Source organism: Stomoxys calcitrans, chromosome 1, assembly GCF_963082655.1.
Source record: "Stomoxys calcitrans chromosome 1, idStoCalc2.1, whole genome shotgun sequence".
NCBI classification, from domain to species: Eukaryota; Metazoa; Arthropoda; class Insecta; order Diptera; family Muscidae; genus Stomoxys; species Stomoxys calcitrans.
In genome coordinates this window covers 75226350-75238851 of record NC_081552.1, presented here as the reverse complement: position 1 = coordinate 75238851, position 12502 = coordinate 75226350, and the positions used below count along the sequence as shown (strand labels likewise).

At 37.5% G+C, this 12502-nt stretch overlaps 1 protein-coding gene across 4 annotated transcripts in view; it reads left to right on the top strand.

Moving 5' to 3' along the window:
- Positions 1 to 12502, top strand: part of LOC106092612 (F-box/LRR-repeat protein 16) — a 531167-nt gene that overhangs the window by 488120 nt on the left and 30545 nt on the right. The window lies entirely within an intron of this gene.

Here is a 12502-nt window from a genome sequence, read left to right as displayed (position 1 = left end):
CAAACATATCATATTAGTGTATGTCAAATGGGATTGTAAATGGGCCAAATCGGTCCATTTTTCGATATAGCTGTAAATGGGCCAAATCGGTCCATTTTTCGATATAGCTGCCATATAAGCCGATTTTGGGTCTTGACTTCTTGAGCTCCTAGAGACCGCAATTCTTATCCGATTTGGCTGAAGTTTTGCACGTATTGTTTTGGTATGATATCCAATAACCGTGCCAAGTATGTTCAAAATCACTTGATAACCTGATATAGCTGCCATATAAACTGACCTTGGGTCTTGACTCCTTTAGCTTCAAGAGGGCGCAATTTTTATCCGATTTGGCTGAAATCTTCCACATATCGTTTTGGTATGACTTCCAACAACTGTGTCAAGTACGGTCAAAATCAGTCAATAACCTGCCATATAAACCGATCTGCGATTTTACTTCTTGCGCTTCAAGAGGGCGCAATTCTTTTCCGACTTGGTTGAAATTTTTCAAGAAGCGTTTTGTTATGACTTGCAACAACTGTTCTTCTTTAGTCCTTGACGGCGCAATTCGTATCCAATTTGGCTGAAATTTTATATATGTCATGCATATTGAAAAGTCTATTAAGTCCAATTTAATGTTGTAACACAATTCAAACTAAATTTTTTCCAATTACAAGCAGATCTAAGTTGGTAATATATTTGGATTTATTTCGATTATATGGTACACAATTATATTAAAAGCCTACGGCGAAACTTTAAAATTTTTAATTTCGAAGTTTACCATCCGCCCATCGCGAGGGTATACCTAGGTATATACTAGGGTATACGCTTAAATGCTCACCCTCTCTCTCTCTAGTAGAAGAGACACAAGAGAATAATTAGTGGCCCGGTAAACGTTTTTGTTCCGGTCCGATTTTTGGCTTTACAATAAAAGAAATGTACTTTTACCGTAGGCGAAGTCGCTAAAGGGTTAACAATAAACAAAGTTACTTATATTCGATTATACTACGTTTATGGCTTACGTTTGATAGTTACTATAAAGAAAACAAGTAAAACGGCGTTAAGTTCGGCCAGGCCGAACTTTGGATACCCACCACCTCGGGTATATATGTAAACCACTTTCATCAAAATCCTGTGAAAATTCCATACCTCATGTCCCATAGCAGTTATATCGAAATATGTTCCGATTTGGACCAAATACTAATAGGTACAAGTCATTGTTCAATTGGACTTTTTAGTAGCTATATCCAAAAATACACCGATCTGAACCATATACAACATGGATTTCGAAGAGCCTAACATAAGTCACTTGGTCAAATTTCAGTTAAATCGGATTATAAATGCGCCTTTTTTTGGCCAAGACTTTAAATCGAGATATCGGTCTAATGGCAGCTTTATGCAAATCTTGATCGTCTAAACCAAATTGTAGAAGTATGTCAAGGGGCTTAACTTAACTTACTGCCCCAAATTTCGGGGACTTTTATGGCCCTTAAATCGAGGGATCAGTCTATAGGGCAGCTATATCCAAATCTGATCCGATCAGGACCAAACAACTCACTCACCAACACAACTCACTGTCCCAAATTTCACCAAAATCGGATAATAAATGTGGCTTTTATGGGCCTATGACGCTAAATCGGAAGATCGGTCTATATGGCAGCTATATCTAAATCTAGACCGATCCGGACCAAATTAACGAAGGATGTCGAAAGGCTTAACACAACTCACTGTCCCAAATTTTAGCAAAATCTGATAATAAAAGTGGCTTTTATAGGCCTAAGACTCTAAATCGGCGGATCAGTCTATATGGGGACTATATCAAGATATAGTACGATATAGCCCATCTTCGAACTTAACCTGCTTATGGACAAAAAAAGGATCTGTGCGAAGTTTCAGCTCAATATCTCTATTTTTAAAGACTGTAGCGTGATTTCAACAGACAGACGGACGGACATGTTTAGATCGTCTTAGATTTTTACGCTGATCAAGAATATATTTATAGCGTCGAAAATGGATATTTCGATGTGTTGCAAACGAAATGACAAAATGAATATACACTCATCCTTCGGTGGTGGGTATAAAAATTCGTAATGAAAGTGTTTTGTTTCTCGTAAAAATGTCTCAAACGTTTTATTTATTTTTTTTTTTTTTGTTTTATGTGCATATAAACCGATTTTGGATCTTCACTTCTTGAGCCGGTAGAGGGCGCAACTATTAACAGATTTGTCTGATATTTTGGATAAAGTGGTTTGTTTTGACTGGAAGTCATATGGTCTAAATCGGTCTAAATGGATTCAATTCAATTCTTATCAAATTTCGCTGAAATGTTGCACAATGAATTCCACTTTGGTCTCCAACAGCCATACCATGTATGGCCCCAATTGATTCATAACATGGTATAACTCAAATAGCATAGCAATTCTTTTACATTATCCTTTGTTTGCTTATAAAGAGATACGGCCAACGAACTTGACAAATGCGATCCATGGTGAGGGGATTATTAGACTCGGCGCGGCCGAACTTAGCATGCGTTTACTTTTTACTTTTTATTGAGGTAGGTCATAAGGGGTTTCAATATCGGTTCAGATTTGGATTTAGGTCCCCTATATATTGGTCCATAGATTTGGCTTCTTGAGCCGATATGGCGAATGGGCTGCTTACGCGATTGGGCCGATTTTGCTGATAGTTTGCACTTGTTCTAGTGATTTATTATGACTACCATAATTTCATTTTCAAAGACAGTCTTTAATCTGATATACCCCTATATAAAGCCATGTCCCTTTTTGCCTTGTTTCGCAGAAATTTTATACCATAAGATTTTGATAAAGTAAAAATATGCCCTTCAAAAAAGTTCAGTGTGTTTAAATTTTTAACAGGATCCATAGTTGTGGGTCCCCAAGATTCGGCCCGGCTGAGCATAGCTCGTTTTTGCGTGTTAACCCTCTACCATAAGATTGGTGTATACTTCGTCTTCATCATTTTGTGCACGCTTCACTGTGACTTCTATTATGACCTCCATCATTAAAACCACACATGGACCAAATCAGTACATAATTTAATATTGCTCCCATATATAAAAGTAAAAGTATGGCTACTCCTTATGAATACATAGACTAAAAGTCTACTTAAATCACTTGCCATCCGGCATTTTGTAAGATTTACCCCACACCCAGCATTGATCAACCCCTTACACACAACATATAAATACTATGAAAAATAAATACTATGAAAAAAAAAAAAAACTAAAAAAAACTAAAGAGAAAACGAAACGTCCAACACACAAATACAACTTTTTTGCGTTTGAATTTGCTTGCAGCGGTGGCCAGGCTGAGAGCTAGTATAAGGCAAACAAACTTTAAACAAGTTTTGCATAACATTTATACTCATGTTGCAATGAAACAGCTCTTGGCTGGCTTCCTTCAAATGCCCGCAAATCGTATCGAAAATAAAGTTTTTTCTTCCCTCTTAATTTCCAACCACCAGCTTAATTCCCATCTGTATAATCTCTTTTATAATAACCTTAACGGTGCTTTTCAAACTTGGTCCAAACCGCAGGCTAAGGCCTGCTAGCAGATTATAGAGCATGAATGCGTATACGCTTTCGAAGGAATGTATATGAATATGGCTTGTTATATATAGGAGCATTGCAGTGCAAAAAGCTTAGCTTAAACAAAATGTCTTAGCTTAAAGGGAACCTTGTAAAAATTCAACAATATTTCTTAAAGAACAAAATATTCATTGAAATAAAACATACTAGTAGCCAAAATAGATAAAAGAGCACTATTACCGATATGGCCACCATGTTAAACACCCTCCAACATGGATTGTGTTTGTCAATTTCTTTGCTCGGTATCTCTTTATATGCAAACAAAATGTATTGGATATGAGCTGCAATGGTATTGCAGCTATATCAGATTTTGGACCCATTCGAACCATACTTGGTTTGGAATTCGGAGATCAGAGTAGAAGTCATCATGCAAAATTTTAGCCAAATCGGATAGGAATTGTTATTGAAAAGGGGCTCAAGAAGTAAAATCGGGAGACCGCTTTATATGGGAGCTATATCAGGCTATGGACCGATTCAGACCATACCTGGCGCGAATGTTGCAGGTCGTTATAGTTGTACAAAATTGCATTCAAATCTGGCTAGAATTTCGCCCAGTTTTTGCACGTCAAAACAACACACTTCGCTCAAAATTGCAACCAAAACGAATATTAATTGAGCTTCTAGAGACTAAAGAAGTCAAGATCCAAGATCGGTTTATACGGCAGCTATATCAAAACAAGGGCCGATATGCCCATGTACAATCTTAACCGACATACACTAATAGGAAGTATTTGTGCAAAATGTCAAGCGCCTAACTTTATTCCTTCGAAAATAAGCGTGCTTTCGATAGACACACACAAAAAATTAAAACGTTGAGACATTTTTACGTGAAACAATATCAGTCCTATTCTGAATAACAATTCTCTGGGAGTTTATTCCCTACTCCCTTTTCCCCTATTCTGAATAACAATTTATTGGGAGTTTATTCCCTAATCCCTTTTCTCTTATTCTAAACAAACTTCGAAAAAGGGAAATATCTCCCAGGGAAAAAAGTAGCTATTCTGAATCGATATAAAAGGGAGAATGAGACGGTAAAATTTGGGAAAATTTCCCCCAAACAAATAAAAGTGAGCTAGGATAAAAACTTGTTAATTTTAATGTTTTTTTTTTTTTTTTTTTTGAAAGAATGGTACCACTTCTTATTATTTACGAACAATTTAAAATGTTTGAAAATTATTCTTCACTTTTTCATCAAAATCAAGTGCAAATTTGTTAGGTTCTCCCAGTTTAAATGTCATGTACCCATCATAGAAGATTTGCTTAAGTTTTGCAATTTTATTGGCACTCCGTTTCGAGTCGGAGGACTTCGAGCTTAACGTACAATCGAGCGGCAAGATGTGCAAGGAGTCTTTTGCCTGTTCCTTAATGGAATGTTCGTGGGCAATTATTCAAAGATACTTGGCGCCACAGTTGGCAGCATTTACTCCACAGGAGGAAGAATAAATCCATAAGTCGCTTTTCGGCAGCACTATGTCCAGCAGCCGTCCCAACCACCAAGAAAAGCGGCCGCCGCCCGGAAATGTCGATTAGATCTTCAAGTTCTAGCTCCATAAAAGTAGGCCTTTAGATAGAATGGCGTATCAGGCAGACCAATACAGCATTTATGACGACGAAGTAGAAGCAAACCTCTATATTGCGATTCAGCCACTTTTACTCCTTTTGACAAGGGAAAACGCCAACATGCAGGATGTGTGGCCCGCATGCAACCAGGGACAATTCGACACAATTAATCTGTCTATTAGACCACTCTGGAAGCATCTAATGTAGCCAGCGATTGTTGGGTAAAGACGGAAAATTGTTGTCGCAACACAGAAATATGGTGACAAGCTGTAGGCCATAATTGTGCACTATTAAAAAGAAAAACTTAAAACGAACTTTAACAAAAGCAACACGAAACATGTTTGTAAACTTTTTTAGGCAACCTTTATAACTTATTTTTGCTTATTTTTTCATTTTTTATTCTTTTTCCAAAAGAAAAAGGCCAAAATCAAACAGCTGAAACAAAACAGCTGTTTTCGAAAATTCGAAATGTTCCCTATGTAACATTTCGCTTCAATATATCAAACGTTAGCCACAATCGTAGTAGTATGGAATGTAACAAACTTTGTTTACTGTAAACCTTTTAGCAACTTTGCCTACGGTAAAACAATCTTTCTTTTATTGTAAAACCAAAACTCTTTAATCGAAAAGTGTTTCGATAGCCGCAAACAATTATTCGTGTACGGAACGAATAATTATTCTCTTGTGTCTCTCCTCCTACAGAGAGACAGAGGGGGTGGGTATTTAAGCGTATAAACCAGTGAAAGATAAAAAGTGATGGGCGGATGATAAACTCAGAAGTTGAAAATTTTTAAAGTTTCGCCATAGATAAAGCCAATCACAAAAATCATTAGAGAAACATGGAAGGCTTTTAATACAATTGTGTACCATAACATCGAAATATATCCAAATATACTCTGGCAGAGTTTGAATTGCCAACTTAGATCTGCTTATAATTGGTAAAAATTTGAGTTCGAATTTAAATTAAATTAAACTTGGTAGCTTTTTCAATATGCACGATATATTTTAAAATTACTAAGAATATACATATACATAAGCATAATGTTAGACTAATTTATAAGTAAAGATTCTTGCAAGAATTTATCGCGAAAAAACATGCACTTTTATCGTAAACAAAATCCGACGTTTTTCAGAAAAGAAGTTTACTTGGCGAAAATTCCTTTTATGTGAAACGAATATTTTTCTTTTTGTGCAGACATGGACGGATGGATAGACGAACGGACATGGGTCTCAGATCACTATTTCAATGTGTTACAAATGGAACGATGAAATTAGTATGCCCCCCAGCCTATGGTGGAGGGCATAACTTCTAGTTCTACAGATTCAAACCACAACGTCACCGAACAATATTACAATGAAAGATGAGACATTGTGATGAACCCTAATTCGAACCATTCTGTCGTAACACTATTTTACTTGCTTTGTTTACTTCCATATGAAATTCTCATTCTACAAATATGTCATCCCATTTTATTTTTAATTAGAATTACTTATTCATCCCCATAAAAGTTAATTAAATTATTTTCGAATATTATCAAATTTGTTTACAATTTATAAAGTAAACATGAATTTTCTGCTTTTCTCTTTGGATATTGCTTTGTGAAATTTCCTATTACTAAGGTCAAAGGTCATGGCAATGCTATCATAAGCATAACTACCATCATCATGATCTTAGTCAGTGAATATATAAATATATATTTACGAAGGCACCCATACTTCGTCTGGCATACTGTACATAAATTTGGATTCTAACGTTCAAAGGATTAGCTTGGCTTTTGTGTCATACTTTTCTTGGACATGCATGTTGGTGGTTACTAAAGTGTAGGTGACTTTTAAGAGGATTATTGAGGTTTCTTATTTCTTTGTTTATTTTGTCGTTCCTACAGCTGTTGTTCTCCTTGAGATACTTACTAATCAATGTATGGCACAAAAACAACGAAAGCTAAAGCTGACTACTTGGGTCTTATTAACTATTTCATCAATTTTTTAGGGGATTATAACAGGAAAGCCAAAGTTAAAAACGGATAATGTAAGGCTAAAAAGAAACATTATAGTTGAGTACATGAACGTAGCAAATTAGTTGCTTATTTAGGGTGAATTGTATAGAATGTATTCTAGGCAAGCCATCCCATCCCATCTAGGCAAACGGTAAACACGATTCTTTACTCTATCAAACCCATATGCATGATTAGGCGCAGCTTAAATTATACAACTTTGTTTTAATGTATTAAAGGAAAGTAACCGGACTTTCTTAAAGATAATAAGTAAAAGCGTGGTAAGTTCTGCCGGGCCGAATCTTGGGAACCCACCACCATGGGTTCTGCTAAAAATTTATAGAAAATAAATTAAGTTGTAGGGCATACAACAGTTGTTGGAAGTCATAACAAAAGACTACATGCAAAATTTAAGCCAAATCGGACAACAATTGCAGTTTGTAAGGGCTAAAAAAGTCAAATCGGGCGATCGGTTTATATTAAATATTTCATCAATCAGGTTATGAACCGATTTGGACCGGATCTGGCACAGTTGTAGAAAATCATAACAAAACACTATGTGTAAAATTTCAGCTAAATCGGACAACAATTGCGGCTTGTAAAGACTCAGGAAGTCAAATCGGGCTATCGGTTTATATAATGGAGCTATACCAGGTTATATACCGATTTGGATCGTACTTGTCACAGTCGTTGGAAATCATTACGGAACACCACATGCTAAATTTCAGCCCAATCGAAAGTAAATTGCGGATTCCAGGAGCACAAGAAGTCAAATCTTTAAATCGGATTATATAGAAGCTATATCTAAATCTGAACCGATATGGCCCATTGCAAGCCCCAGCGATCTACATCGATATTAAGTATCTGTGCAAAATTTCAAGCGGCTAGCTTTACGCGTTCGAAATCGATCGTGATTTCGACAGACGGACGGACGGTTGGATGGACATGGCTAGATCGATTCAGAACGACGAGACGATCAAGATGGACATATATTTCGAGGTGTTCCAAACGGAATGACTATCCTATGGTGGTGCGTATAATAACGAGATTATTGTACAAAGGGATGGAACGAGAAAGGAAGAAATGGGATGGAAAATGCAAGGGTGGAACGACCAACAGAAAAACAATTATAGCCAGAGGAAATGTAAAAAAATCAAATAAGTAAAAACGTGCTTAATTCGGCCGGGCCGGTCCTGGGAATCCACCGCCATGGATTCTGCTAAAATATGGGAGCTATATCTAGTTATAGATCGAATTGGACCGTATTTGACGCAGTTATTGAGAGTCAAGAAGTCAAATCGGGAGATCGGTTTATATGAGAGCTATATCGTGTTCTTGACCGATTTGAACCGTACTTGGCACCGTGGCGTCCAGGGGTTCAAGAAGTCAAATCGGGAGATCAGCTTATATGGGTAGCTATATCCATATCTGAAACGATGTGGCGCATTTGCCATCCAAAACGACCTACATCAATATTAAGTATCTGTGCCAAATAACAAGCGGATAACTCTACACCGCTATCGTGATTTCGACAGACGGACGGACATGGCTAGTTCGAATCAGAATTCTGTGATGATCAAGAATATATATACTCCTAGGTCAATATTTCGAGGTGTTACAAACGGAATGACTAGGAATAATAAGGAGATCAAAAGAGAAACTGTAAGGCAGAGCTGCACAAAATGAAAATGGGATAGTATGCGTGTGTTACTCTCTTAAAAGTTTTCTATCTCCCACCATAGGATGGGGGCACACTTATTTCGTCATTCAGTTTATAACACCTCAAAATATGCGTCTAAGACCCCATAAAGTATATATATTCCAGATCGTCAGGGCATTTTAAATCGATCTAGTCATGTCCGTCCGTCTGTCTGTCGAAAGCACGTAAACTTTCAAAGGAATAAAACTTGGCGCTGGAAATTTTGCACAAATTCTTATTATTAGTATAGGTCAGTTGGGAATTGTAAATGGGCAAAATCGGTCGTGTTTTGATATAGCAGCCATATAAACTGATCTTGGGTCTTGACTTCTTGAGCCTTTCAGGGCTCATATCCTGTTATTTATGCCATATACACCGATCTGCCGATTACACTTCTTGAGCTTCTAGAATGCGAAATTTTTTCCGATTTGGCTGAAATGTTGCTCATATCGTTTTAGTAAGACTTCCTGCATATGTGACAAGTATGATCTAAATCAGTTCATATCCTGATATAGCTGCCATATAACCAGATCTCACGATTAGACTTCTTGAGCCCCTAGAGACCACGATTGTTATCTAATTTGGTTGAAATTTTGCACATGTTGTTTAAGTACGACTTCCAACAACTGTGCCTATCAAACTGTCGAAAGCACGCTAACTTTCAAAGGAGTAAAGCTAGGCGCTTGAAATTTTGCACAAACACTTCTTATTAGTGTAGGTCGGTTGGGATTGTAAATGGGCCAAATCGGTCCTTGTTTTCATATAGCTGCCATATAAACCGATCTTGGGTCTTGACTTCATGAGCTTCTGGAGGCCGCAATTCTTAGACGATTTGGCTGAAATTTTGCACGTGGTGCAAAACAACTGTGCCAAGTATGGTTCAAATCGGCTGATAACCTGATATAGCCGCCATATAAACCGTCCTTGGTTGTTGGGAGTCATACAAAAACACTTCATGCAAATTTCAACCAAATCGGATAAGAATTGCGCCCTCTAGAGGCTCAAGAAGTCAAGACCCAAGATCGGTTTATGTGACAGCCATATCAGATAATAGACCGATTTGAAGCATTCTTGACACAGTTGTTGGATATCATGACAAAACACGTCGTGCGAAATTTCATTCCAATCGGATAAGAATTGCGCCCTCTAGAGGCTCAAGAAGTCAAGACCCAAGATCGGTTTATGTGACAGCTATATCAGATAATAGACCGATTTGAAGCATTCTTGACACAGTTGTTGGATATCATGACAAAACACGTCGTGCGAAATTTCATTCCAATCGGATAAGAATTGCGCACTCTAGAGGCTCTAGAAGTCAAGACCCAAGATCGGTTTATATGGCAGCTATATCAGGTTATGAACTGATTTAAACCATACTTGGCACAGTTGTTGGATATTATTACAAAACACGTCGTGCCAAAATTCATTGAAATCGGATAAGAATTGCGCCCTCTAGAGGCTCAAGAAGTCAAGACCCAAGATCGGTTTATATGACAGCTATATCAAAACATGGACCGATATGGCCCATTTACAATACCAACCGACCTACACTGATAAGAAGTATTCGTGCAAAATTTCAAGCGGCTAGCTTTACTCCCTCGGAAGTTAGCGTGCTTTCGACAGACAGACGGACGGACGGACGGACGGACAGACGGACGGACAGACGGACGGACGGAATAGAAAATTTCAAAACATGATGCGGCAAAATTATTGTAAATGTAAATCTTAATCTGTCTATACGCAAAAAATAGAACGTTTTGGGACATTTTTACGACAATCAAAATATTTTTTTTTACAAAGTTTTTATTTTATTGAACGAGGGTTGCCTTTTATATTTCGGCTTTGGACAACCCCTGTGTTGCAATCTGCCAACTGACAGCTCTATCAGAAAACTTGATATTTTTGAGGTTATGCGTACTCAGAACGTTTTGATACACGAGCGATATATGTGTAGTTCACAGTATTGTGATTTCTACAGACGTACGGATGAACATGGCTAGATCGACTCAGAATGTCGAGACGATCAAGAATATATAAACTTGGGATCTTAAATCCATATATATATGCTGATGAGCCAAATCCAACAAAAGTTGCTCGCGCACGAAGCACTTCTAATCAAATGATCGCCTGATTTTTCGGAAAAACTGGACATGTCGCAATCGTACCACTAGAACAACGCATAACAGTCAATTCTAAATGTTATGTATCCATTTGTTTACCAGTGGTCTTCCAAGAAATCAGGAAAACCAACCGCCGAAGACGGATCACTCTTCACCACGACAATGCGAGCTCGTACATAGCGGCTCAAACAACTGAACGTCGAGACGATCTAAAATATGTATACTTTATAGGGTCTTAGACCAATATTTCGCATCAGTTATTAATTCTGAGTGGATCCATATACTCACCAATGGGTCCATCTCTCTTCCTACTGAGTGTTACAAACGAAATCACAAAGTAATAATACCCTGTACCAAAGTAGTGGTTTAGGCTATAAAAAGCTTAAAGCGCTTTTGGAATCCCAATCTGTTCTTAATGTTGATTGGCAAGAGGATTCCAATTTTGTTTTCATCATGAATTTTACTTTGCTTTAGGACATTACCAGCATCACCGTAAAACAAATACCCTGAGACTGGGGTAGAGTAACGGAAGCATTTCAAAGGACTATTTTGAGAAACCAATTCTTTGGGCAGCACAGACTTTAACGACGCCCAGAAAGAATTGATTGATATCAATCATAATTTGATTGGATTGTAGAGAAATCATTTTATTATTAAATCATATCACTGGGTTTTTTTATGCATGAGCGAAAGAGAGAGGAAGCAAGAGATGAAACGAAATGAAATGATTGTTTAGTCCTTGGCCTGTGTGCGGACATTTACATCTTTTTGGTTCCTCCTACCAATGGCAATGGTTTTGGAACATTTAATAAACAATTTGTGGATTGCCTACATAAAGTTAACCACACAAAAAAGATATTGGTGTGATATAACTGCGGCTTGCAGCTACCAGTTATCTGCCATGCCATTCATTCCACCCACCCACCACAAACAAAAAACCACAAAATGTTCTATTGAACTATAAAATGTGGCTGAATGCATTTATCTATCTATCTGTACATGAAGAGGTTGATGTTGGTCTGGTCCAGTATAAGCCTGAAACATGAGAGAGGAAGGTAAATCTATAGCGTGTAAAGGCATAGATTTCAATCAGTCTTAACTGGGTGAAGCAGCAATCGACAAAGGTCGCTCCATAACATGATGATGAAGTTGATGGGTTTGATGGCGTTTGCAAAAACAGTGCGTCAATGTGGTGCTGATGATGATCTCAGGTCGTTGTTACAATGACGCATCTCCACAAACGTTTTTAATTTGTAATAACTTTTTAATAAACAATGCCGTTGTAAAATTGTATTCCTTACCTCAGGGTGTGGTGTGGTGTCGGGTAGTGATGGGCATGTTTGTAAGTATGTAGCTCCGTCTAAGGGAAACCATAAATATTGACCACAATTTGAGGCTCCACAGTGCTTGGTGGCACTCAATGTACGTACTATGCAAGTACCTACAAAAGTGTCTATCTATAAAATGTAATTGCAATATCAAATAGTCAATTGACTTATATTTACAGACTATTATTGTTACTCTACGTACACTACCTTTTATTGTT